An 11,011-nucleotide genomic window follows, 5' to 3' on the forward strand; every position below is an offset into this window, starting at 1 on the left:
GGACCTGTGCCCCAGATGCCCTGGCACCGAGGAGGGGAAGATGCCATCTGTGCCCGTGAGAGTCAGTCACTGCTGAGGCAAGCTGAGCCAGTGAAAGATGAAAGGCCGAATGTGTTTGATCTGGGGCAGTCAGGGAGTGCCAGGGGCAGTCTGAGCCAGGGGCTGCGCTGGCTTTGAGCTGGGAACCCCCACGGGGCATCCTTTGGGGGTGGGGCCACCTTCACATGTTGTCTGCCTGGGTGAGGGGCAGGAGCCGTGTGTTCTGAAGCCAACGGCACAAGGAAGGGTGGCTTCCCTCCCAGCCCAGCGGGACGTGACAAGAAAATTCTGATTCTTTTTCTGTCTCCCTTCACAACCCATGACCATCCTGGGACATTTCCCATGGACAGTGGCAGGGGTGGAGGGGTGGGGGTGGGGCAATGGGAGCCTAGCTAACCTAGCAAGGACCTCATGCCCCCAGTGCTGGGGGTAGAGGGCAAGAGCCAGTCCTTGCAGGGCTGCAGCTGAGGGCTCTCACTCATGCACAGCAGGGACCCCCATCCCCCGCAGGGCTGCAGCTGAGGAGTCTCACGCATACACAGCAGGGGCCGGCCCCCACCCCCGCAGGGCTGGGGTTGAGGGCTCTCTCATAGAAACAGCAGGGACTCTACCCTGTGGCTCTGAAACCAACGGCACACACAGCACGAGGAGGCTGCCAGCCAGGTCCTCATCTCCCCTTTCTTCACCTTTCTCAGAACCATCGGCTGGAACAACCTTAATCAAAGTTCTCCTCGTTCCTGGTTTCAGAGAAAAGAAATGAAATCCATTCACGTCCCACTCCTGCTGTCCCTGGCTCTGGCCAGCGAGGCCCGGCAGAGGGGACGGGAGGTGGGGGATGGTAGATGCTGGGCCCTGGGAAGGAAGAGAGGGAAGGCAAAGGGTGGGATGGCCTCCAAAACCCTCTCTCCTCTGCCCCTTTCAGTGCTCACGAGGCCTTCACCTCCCGGGCTTCCCTGCTGGTGGTCAATTGGGAACAGAGGAAGGAAAAGGACAAAAAGCAAAAACCCTGGGTCACACGGCTCCGTACAGGATAGGATGGGAAGGGCTGTCTCTCAGTCAGATTGTGAAGACTTTGGGGTTGGTCTTTGTCTTTCCATCCAAAGAGGCAACTGGGGGTGGGACTGCATAGGCACCCCTCCTTACTTAGGGTGTAGGTCAAGAAAGGATGCTCATCACAAATGGATCGATCTCCAAGAAAGAGAGGAACTGAGGAGGGGGCAGCCCTCTAAAAGTCTCTGCCCTGGGACAAAGCCCTCATGGCCCCACCCTGGGTATTGCTCCATTCATAGCTCTGTGCTCTTTGGGCCTCTTTCAGCCCTCCCTCCTTGGGTTCTCAGGGCTCTCTCAGAAGCAGCATGGTATAGTAGACACACTCTTCCCGGATTCTAGTCCTTGCGCTGTTATTCACTGACTTTCGCTGGGAACAAGTTACTTCCCACCTCAGGATAGTAAAATGCCTAGATGATGACCAAGGTCCCTTCCAACTTTAAAACTTATGAACTGGGGGCACCTGGGTGGCACAGTGGATAGAGCACCGGCCCTGGATCCAAGAGGACCTGAGTTCAAATCTGGCCTCAGACACTTGACACTTACTAGCTGTGTGACCCTGGGCAAGTCACTTAACCCTTATTGCCTCGCAAAAAAACCCAAAAACCCAAAACAAAAAAATCTTGTGAACTTCTGTGGTTCCTCCCCAAAGTTTAAAACTCAGCTTTAGAAGTAACTCCAGGTGTCCCTTCTCCCAATGGTTTCTGTATTTGCAAAGGAGATCCAACAGAGGATAAGACTTAGCCAGAGGATTAGAATTTCAGTTGTCATTTTGGCTGTTTGGGGGTCTTGGTAGCCCTTTCTGTCCAGTCCTAGGTGGAAACACCCTGGTATTTGTACAGCTTTGCTTCCAGGATCTCACAACAGCCCTGTGAGGAGGTGGGAGCTATCATTATCCTCACCCCCATTTTACAGATAGGGAAACTGAGGCTTAGCATCCAAGGTAGAATTAGAATCCAAGTCTTCCACACTTCACCCAAATCCACTGTGCCATTCAGAAAAGAATGGAACACCAGATGGGGCCTCCAGTGCTGGGGGATGGATGAGCGGCAAGGCTCCCAATGCCCAAGCTGCCCCTGTCTCTTGAAAGAGGTCTCAGTGTGTGCTGAGTGACAAGTGTTGGAAAAATGTCTCCATCTGTGCCCGCTCCAGAGGGCAGCCGCGACCTTCCCCACCAGGGAGCCCGCCTCGTTCAGAGCATTGGGCTGTGGGCAGGAGTCCTTTGCCCAGCTCTAGGAAGGCCAAGGGGTGGGGGAGCTGGACCCTTCCCCTGAATCCCCAAGCCCTGTGAGACCTGCCTGGCAGAATGCAACGCCATGTGGGCACGGCCTGATCCACCTTTGTCATATCCCTGGTGGCATTTTGTATGTTTCTATGTTTGTGTGGATCACCACGGCTTGGCTCGGATGGGTTCCTGGAAGCCTAGACCCAGCAATGGAAGAGATCTCAGAGACCTTCATTTTAGAGATGAGTAACAGACCCAGAGAAATGACAACTTGTCTAAGGTCCCAGGGCCCCCCTGACTGGTCACTGGCCCACTGGTGTGTCTGCACATTTCAGTAGCTACTTTATTTTATTTGTTTTGTTTTGTTTTGCAGGGAAATGAGGGTTAAGTGACTTGCCCAGGGTCACACAGCTAGTAAGTGTCAAGTGTCTGAGACTGGATTTGAATTTAGGTCCTCCTGAATCCAGGGCCAGTGCTCTATCTACCACGCCACTTAGCTGCCCTCTCAGTAGCTACTTTAAAGGGTTGTTCAATGGAATGGAATTGGAAGGAACCCCAAACATCTCCCTTCCCATCCTGGCATCCTGCTTCAGATGCCCACCATTTGTTCCCTTCCTTAAAGGCTCTTTGGTGACATCAGTCTTTGAGCTCGATTAAAGGAGCTGGAATTAACACCTGCTTTGGGAATCAGAAGGTCTGTGTTCTAATCCCAGTCCTGCTACTTCTTCCCTATGTGACCTTAGGCCTGGTGTTATTTCTCTTTAAAATGAGAGGAAATTGGGGCAGCTAGGTGGTGCAGTGGATAGAGCACCAGCCCTGGATTCAGAAGGTCTTGAGTTCAAGTGTGGCCTCAGACACTTGACACTTACTAGCTGTGTGACCCTGGGCAAGTCACTTAACCCCAATTGCCTCACCAAAAAAAAAAAAAAAGAGAGAGAGAGAGGAAATGGTGTCTAAAGACTCTTAATTCCCAGAACTTGTGATCTTCAGGGATCTGATTAACCCGTTGTTGCCCAGAAGAGAGCAGAGCCCTTTGGGAGCAGGGTTGGAGACAGGGAAAGATTATTGTTTTCTGGGGAATGGAGAGGGGCACGAGGGAAGGAGGGAGGCATCCCGAGCCTGGGCACTTCCTGGGCGGGTGCCCTAATGGAAAGAGGTGCTGTGGTGGTGAAAGCGGGGTACCCAGGGGAGAAAAGGGGCCTTGAAGGACAAACCCAGAGCTGTTGTCCCTGGCTATCTTTGGCCTCAGCTGGTGGAGAGGGGGTGGGGCTCCTCTTCCCTGAGCCCAAGAGGAGAAGCTGAAGATCCATCCATTATCCATTGGGCCAAAGGATTCTCTGTTCTTCAGAAGGATGGAGGCACAGCAGGATTTTATTCAGGAGTTTCTATCTTAAGGGACTTGAGTCATCCTCCTCATGCTTGCTGAATTCGACTGTCCTGGACAATTTCCCGCCCCAGTGAGCCTGAGTTTCGTCACCTCCCTAGCATGGACACTTTCTCTCTCTCTCTCTTTTTTTTTTGGCGAGGCAATTGGGGTTAAGTGACTTGCCCAGGGTCACACAGCTAGTAAGTGTCAATGGTCTGAGGTTGGATTTGAACTCAGGTACTCCTGACTCCAGGGGCCGGTGCTCTATCCACTGCACCACCTAGCTGCCCCCGACACTTTCTCTTTTTTTTTTTTTGGTGAGGCAATGAGGGTTAAGTGACTTGCCCAGGGTCACACAGCTAGTAAGTGTTAAGTGTCTGAGGCCGGATTTGAACCCAGGTCCTCCTGAATCCAGGGCCGGTGCTCTATCCACTCCGCCACCTAGCTGCCCTTGACACTTTCTCTTAATGAGAGCTCTCCTAGGCAGGTAGGAGGTACTACAGTGAATGGAACACTGGGCCTGGAGTCAGGAAGACCTGAATTCAAATCCAGCCTCCACACTTACTAGCTGTGTGACCCTGGGCAAGTCACTTCACCTCTGTCTGCCTCAGTTTCCTCATCTGTAAAATGGAGATAATAAGAACAGCCCCTACCTGCCAGGGTGGTTGTGAGCATCAGATTAGTAATATTTGTAAAGTGCTTAAAAGGCCCACCATCTTCTAAGTGATTTGTTGCTGTTGTGTCTGACTCTTCTTGACCCCATCAGGAGTTTTCTTGGCAAAGACACTGGAGTGTTTGCCATTTCCTTCTCCAGCTCATTTACAGATGAGGAAACTGAGGCAGACCAAGTGAAGTGACTTGTCCAGGGTCACACAGCTAGGAAGCATCTGAGGCCTGATTTGAACTCATGAAGAGGAGTCTACCTGACTCCAGGCCGGGAGCTCTATCCCAACTCTCTCTAAGTGATTAGTGATTAAAAAAAAAATTCCAAGTATGACAAAACATTTCTCTCTATTGGATTTTATCTTATTGGGTTTGGCCCAATGTTCTAGTCTGTCAGGCTCTTCTCTAGCGTGTGGGTGATCTCTCCCTGCTTTTTCCCTTTCCCTCCTCAAATCTGTCAAGCTTGCCATCTATTTCAAGGGACTGATCACACAACATGTGATCTAGGACAGATTCTCAGGGCTTCTAGACCACTGGAGACCTGTGACATTCTATGATTAATGTTATCCCCGGCGCCTAGCGTAATGCTGGACATGCAGTAGGTGCTTCATAAATGCTTGTTGACTGATTGATGTGGGTTCAACCATTCAACAAATCCCAAATCCACCTCCCACTACTCTCCATTTTTTTTGCAAGAACATTAGGAGAGAGAGGCAGAGCCAAGATGGTGAAGGAAAGGCAGTGACTTGCTTGAGCTCTCCCCAATACCCTCTTCAAATACCTTCAGAAAGTATCTCACATAAAAGAAGCAAGAAAAAGCTTATATAGTGGAGGGGAAGATGGGGGAGGAGTTAGGAGTGAGTGAACCTGACTCTCATCAGAATTGGCTCAAAGAGGGAATAACATAGACACTCAATCGGGTATAGTAATCTATCTTACCCAGCAGGAAAGTAGATGGGGAAAGGGATAAGGTGAGGTATAGAAGGGAGGGCAGATTTGGGGAAGGGGCAGTCAGAAGCAATGACATGGGGGAGGGAATAGGATGGAGGGAAAATAGCAATAGTAACTGAAAATTTTTTGAAGCAAGTTTGTCTTAAAAAGGCCTCATTTCTCAAACACATAGAGAACTGAGTCAAATTTATTAAAATAAGAGCCATTCCCCAGTTGATAAGTGATCAAAAGATATGAACAGTTTTCAGATGAAATAATCAAAGCTATCTATAGCAATATGAAAAATGCTCTGACTCACTATTGATTAGAAAGATGCAAGTCAACGATTCTGGTATACTACCTCATACCTATTGGATTGGATAATAGGACAGCAGAGGCAAGCATATGGGGGAAATGAGACATTGATGCACTGTTGGTGGAGTTGTAAACTGATTCAAACATTCTATAGAGCAATTTGGAACTATGGCCAAAGGGCTATAAAACCCTGCATACTCTTTGACCTAGTAATACCACTACTAGGTTGGTATCCAAAAAGAGATAAAAAACAAAAAGTTAGGGGACCTATAAGTACAAAAAATATATGTAGCAGCCCTTTTCTGGTGCAAAGAATGCAAAACTGAGGAGATGCCCATAATTGGGGAATAGCTGAACAAATTGTGGGATGAGATTATGATGGAACACTATTGTGCTCTAAGAAATGTTGAGCAGGATGCTCTCTCTCAGAAAAACCTGGACTTACACGAGCTGATGCAAAGTGAAACATACTGTATAAAAAGTAACAGCAAGGGGGTGGCTAGGTGGCGCAGTGGATAAAGCACCGGCCCTGGATTCAGGAGTACCTGAGTTCAAATCCGACCTCAGACACTTAAACACTTACTGGCTGTGTGACCCTGGGCAAGTCACTTAACCCCCATTGCCCCGCAAAAAAAAAAAAAAAAAAAAAAAAAAGGTAACAGCAATATTGTAAGATGATCAGCTGTGAATGACTTAGCTATTCTCAGCAATACAATGATCCAAGACAACTATGAAGGGCTTATGATAAAAAATGCTATCCATCCCCAGAGAAAGAACCGATGCTGTCTGAATACAGATCGAAGCATATTTTTAGTCTATTTTTCTTGAGGTTTTCTTGTCTGTTTTCTTTTACAACCTGACTAATATGGAAATGTTTTGCGTGACTACACATGTATAACATACTGAATTGCTTGTCTTCTTGGGGGGAGGGAGGGAGGAAGGAAGAGAATTTGGAGCACAAAGTTTTAAAAATGGATGTTAAAATTGTTTTTACATGTAATTGGGGAAAAATAAAATTCTAAAAAAAGGAATATTAGGAGAAACAGTGTTAAATTCTTTGCTTAGACCAAGGCATGCTATCTACAGTATTCTGATCTGGTCTAGTCAGAAAAGGCAGTGAGATTGGCCTGGATGAAGCCCTGCTGGCTTTTTGTGCTAACTATTGCCTCTTTTCTAAATGTTCACTAACCATCCCTTTATTAGTGTGTTCAAAAATCTTGTTGGAAATTGAAGTCAAGTTGGAGGCAGCTAGGTGGTGCAAGGCGCTGGGAAGAGGTGAGTTCAAATTCAGACCCAGATACTGTGTGACCTTGGGCAAGTCACTTAACTTTGATGCCCCCCCCCACCAAAAAAAAAAGGAAATGGAAGTCAAGTGGGCTTGATTATGTTCCCACCAAACTCTGTTTTCTTTTTGGAAAACCAGAACAACATGGTCATCTTGTTAGCTTACGTTTTGCCCAGCCCCAAAGCCCTGCCTGTGCCCTGTACTGGAAAGAGCCCTGGACCAGGAGACAGCCTGGCCTCAGGCCTCATTCTTCCCTGGGTTTGTTGGGTGAAGAGGAGTCCTTTTTCCTCTCTGGGCCTCACTGAGGATCAGGATCAGCATTGCCTTCCCTGGCCCTCAGGAGGGCCTAGTTGGTGCGGTAGGTGGGGAGGGCTGGTACTGGGAGGGAAGCCTCTGTGCCCGCGGGATGAGCACTGCCAGTCAGTGCCAGCTTGATGCAGCAGCTGAGTGAACTTGTTTGTCACTGCAGACATCCTGAGCTGGCACGCCTTGGCTCCTGCCCCACTTCTCAAGGAGAGCTGTGCCCGGGGGAGCGCCAGGCCTGGGGAGGGCGCCTCAGAGGCTCCCTACCTCAGAAGCCCGGAAGCAAGAACAGGAGCCTCTCAGCCAAGCCCCTTCCTGGCTTCCCTCTCCCTCCTCCCTCCCCTCGCTCTCCTCTTTTCCCCATGAGCTTTTCTTCCTTCCTTTCTCTCTTCCCCTCCTACCCACCTTCCCTCTTCTTCCCCACTCATCTCTCCCTATCCCTTTCTCTCCCTCCCTTCCCATCCTTCCTTCCTTTTCTGGCCCCTCCTGCCCTCTCTTTACTCATCACTTCTTTCGTCTCTCGCCCTCTCCTGCTCTTTCTCTGTCTCTCTTACTCTGTCTCTCTCCCTCCCACCCTCCTTTCTTTCTCTCCCCTGCCCTCTTTCTCCCTCTCCTTATCCCCTTTCTTCTCTCTCCCTCTCTCTCTCTCTCTCTCTCTCTCTCTCTCTCTCTCTCTCTCTTTCTCTTTCTCTCTCTCCCTCTCTTTCCTCCCTCTCCTACCCACCCATCCTCCTTCCCTCTCCTTTCTGTCTTCTCTCTTTTCCTTCTCTCCTCCTCCCCCTCCCCCTCCCCTCTCCCCCTTGCTCTCCAGTTCTCATCCTTATGTTTCCAGTGATGGGGTTTGATTTACTCTACGCTTGTTCTCCTCTGGCAGTGACAGAATGGGTCTGGTGCCAAGGGCTTCCATCTCTGCCCTCCTGGTGTCTTGGCTCCCACTGGCCCCACAGGCTGGGGGAATCCTGGTCACAGGTCTGTGCTGGAAGTCACTGAGTGTGTGTGTGTGTGTGTGTGTGTGTGTGTGTGTGTTGGGGGTGGGTAGGCAGGTCCGGCCTGAATTTGACCATCTGGACTCTAGACCTCAGGGCCATCTCCCTGGTCTGTTCCTAGAGAATTCCTGCCTATACCATTGTACCTGCCTCTCTTCCCTCCCCTTGGGCACATTCCCCCTGCAAGGCTCAGCTTGGGTGCCCCTCCTCCCATGTGGTGAACCTGAGAGGCCTGCTCTGATTTCTCTATTCCCACAATTCCCTCAGCCTCCCCTGCTTCATGTGTGTGTTCTGGGTCCTAGCCAGGGTGGTGGTTCCCTGAGGGCCCAGACTCTTCTCCTCTTGCCTCAGGAAGCCCCCAAAGCCCTCCTCTCTGACTGCCAGACTCCGGGGAGAGGTGGGATGGGCATTCAGTGCCCAGCAGACCAGACTCCATGAAGAGGCTGGCCTCGGAGGGCCAACCGTGGCATCTTCTCCCTGCCTACAGCTGCCCTGCCTTCCCCCAGTGCGGGTGACCAGGCTCTAGGAGCAGCATCCCTTGGGATTCCTGAAGATATTTCTGGGCTGCTGTGAAGAGACCTTAGAAAGGGTCACTTCAGACATGTTTTCACTCAAACACTTTCATTTGACAAAGAAGGAAACTGAGGCTCAGAAAGACCAAGGGGGCATGCTGATGTAGTGAGAAGGCAGTTTTCTTGAGTCCCCATTCAGGACAGCTTCCTTTATACCAGGACCCTTGCTGTCTACACCCGTCTTTCTCTTTCCGTCCGACCTGGCTCACTTAGATTTCTCTGTCTCTCCCATAGGAAACCTGAGTAAATGCCCACAGCAGGCCCTGACAGTGCATGAGTGCGAGTTAGCTGGTCGCATGGCCCATAAGACCCAGCTGGCCTGGGTGTTGGGAGCAGCCATCCCTGAGCAGGGTTTGCCGGGGGAGGCCATGGCAGAGGGTGGGAGGGGGCTCTACTGGGACCATGGTGTGGTGGCAAGAGTCTGACCACCTGGGTTTTAGGGCCACCTCAGTCACTTGCAAAACTAGGTGTCCAGTAGACATCTTAATATGTCCCCTAAACCCTCCTCCCCTTTCCTATTACTGTCGAGGGCACCGCCACCCTCCCATTCCTCAGTCTCCCAACCTAGGAGTGAGTCATCTTGGACTCCTGGCTATCTCTCACCTCCCCCACCCAGATCCAATATGGTGCCAAGGCCTGTCAGTGTCACCTCTGCAGCACCTCTCCAATAGGCCCCCTTCTCTCCCCTGCCCCGGCCCCTACCCTGGTGCAGACGGACCGTCATCCCCTCACGCCTGGACTATTGTAGTAGATGCCGGGGGATCTGCTGGCTCTCTCCATTCCAATCCATCCTCCATTCAGACACCAAAGGGATTTCCTAAATCGAAGGTCTAATCAGGTCACCTCCTACCCAGTAAGCTCCAGTGGCTCCCTATGGCCTCCGAAATGCTCGGTTTGGCATTCAAAGCCCTTCCTAACTGGCGCCTCCTCCCTTTCCAGTCTTCTTACACCTCCCTCTCCCATCATGCACACCGGCCTCCGGGCTATTCCACAAACAAGACCCTCCATTTCTCGGCTCTGGGCCATCCCCCAAATCTGCAAAGCTCTCTGTCCATCTCTTGGCCTTTCTGACTTCCTTCAAGTCTTAGCTCCCAGCAGTGTGGGTGGTGGTTAGCAGGTTTGAGCCATAACCCCACAAGCCTCAAGAATGCCAGGGCGCTCAGCTTGGAGTCATCAACTGACTAATCAATGAGCAAGCATTAAGTGCTTACTGTGTGCATGATGCACTGTGCTGTTTCTCTGTCCCCTGGTCTCTCACCATCAAGACAAATCTTCCTTCCTTGGAGGAAAAATGACTGTTTCTTTCCCCAAAGGTCTTATCCTAGCATCAGGTAGTGGATAAAACTCTTTAGTGGGAGTCAGGAAGACCTGGTTTCTAATCTGGCCCCAGTTATTTCCTAGCTGTATGACCCTGGGCAAGTCACTTCCTGTCTCTGGGCCTCTTCTGTAAAACGAGGGGCTTGGAATTGATGGCCCCCGGGGTCCCTTCCTGGTTGAGACCATTCCTTCTATCATCCCTCCTCTTCAGAGAAGGGCCCCCTCTAAGTGTGTGGAGAGGTGTGACTTCATACATCTTATAGGATGACTTTGGGTTGTATCTCTAACAGGGCAGATGATCTTTGAAGACCCTTTGTCCAGCCCTGAACACTGGGGATCTTTGTCCCCCTCTGTCCAGCCCTGGGGATCCTTCCCCCCTCCAGCTCTGAACCCTGGGGATCCTTGTCCTGGCCCTGGCTCAGATGGAGATGTTGGATCATTTCTCAATCACAGGGCAGAATTGGGGGGCCCTTCCTGAAGTCATAGAAACACTGTGGTTGTCTTGGAGAAAGGAGGGGAATGGCAGAAGTCCTTCCCCCCACCTTAGACCACCACCTGTCCATTCCCTGCCCCCTCTTCCTGAGGGGTTTCCTCCTGGGCAGTCTTTGGGCACCTGGTTCAGCGTGGGGGGCTATGAGACAGCTGCCTGGGGGGAGGGAAGAGTGTGCATTGACTAGGAGCAGGATCGATTGACCCCCTGTGAGTTGAAGTGAAACAAAAACCAATATTTGCCCCCAAGCAAATAAATCCTGGTATCGACCTGTGGCTGAGCCCAGGGCCGGTCAATGCAAGGAGCGAGGCTAAGCCTGCTGGGGCCATTCCTGGAGCCAATAGACCCAAGTCTCAGCCTCGAGGATGGGCAACATCGGTCCAGGAGTCTGGAAGGATGGGTGGGGGTTGCCTGGGTAATAGCTCAGGCCAGGCCCAGTACAGCAGAAAGGATAGTCATCACTTGGTCTCTGG

The sequence above is a fragment of the Dromiciops gliroides genome, chromosome 1 (genome assembly GCF_019393635.1).
Source record: "Dromiciops gliroides isolate mDroGli1 chromosome 1, mDroGli1.pri, whole genome shotgun sequence".
Taxonomy (NCBI): domain Eukaryota; kingdom Metazoa; phylum Chordata; class Mammalia; order Microbiotheria; family Microbiotheriidae; genus Dromiciops; species Dromiciops gliroides.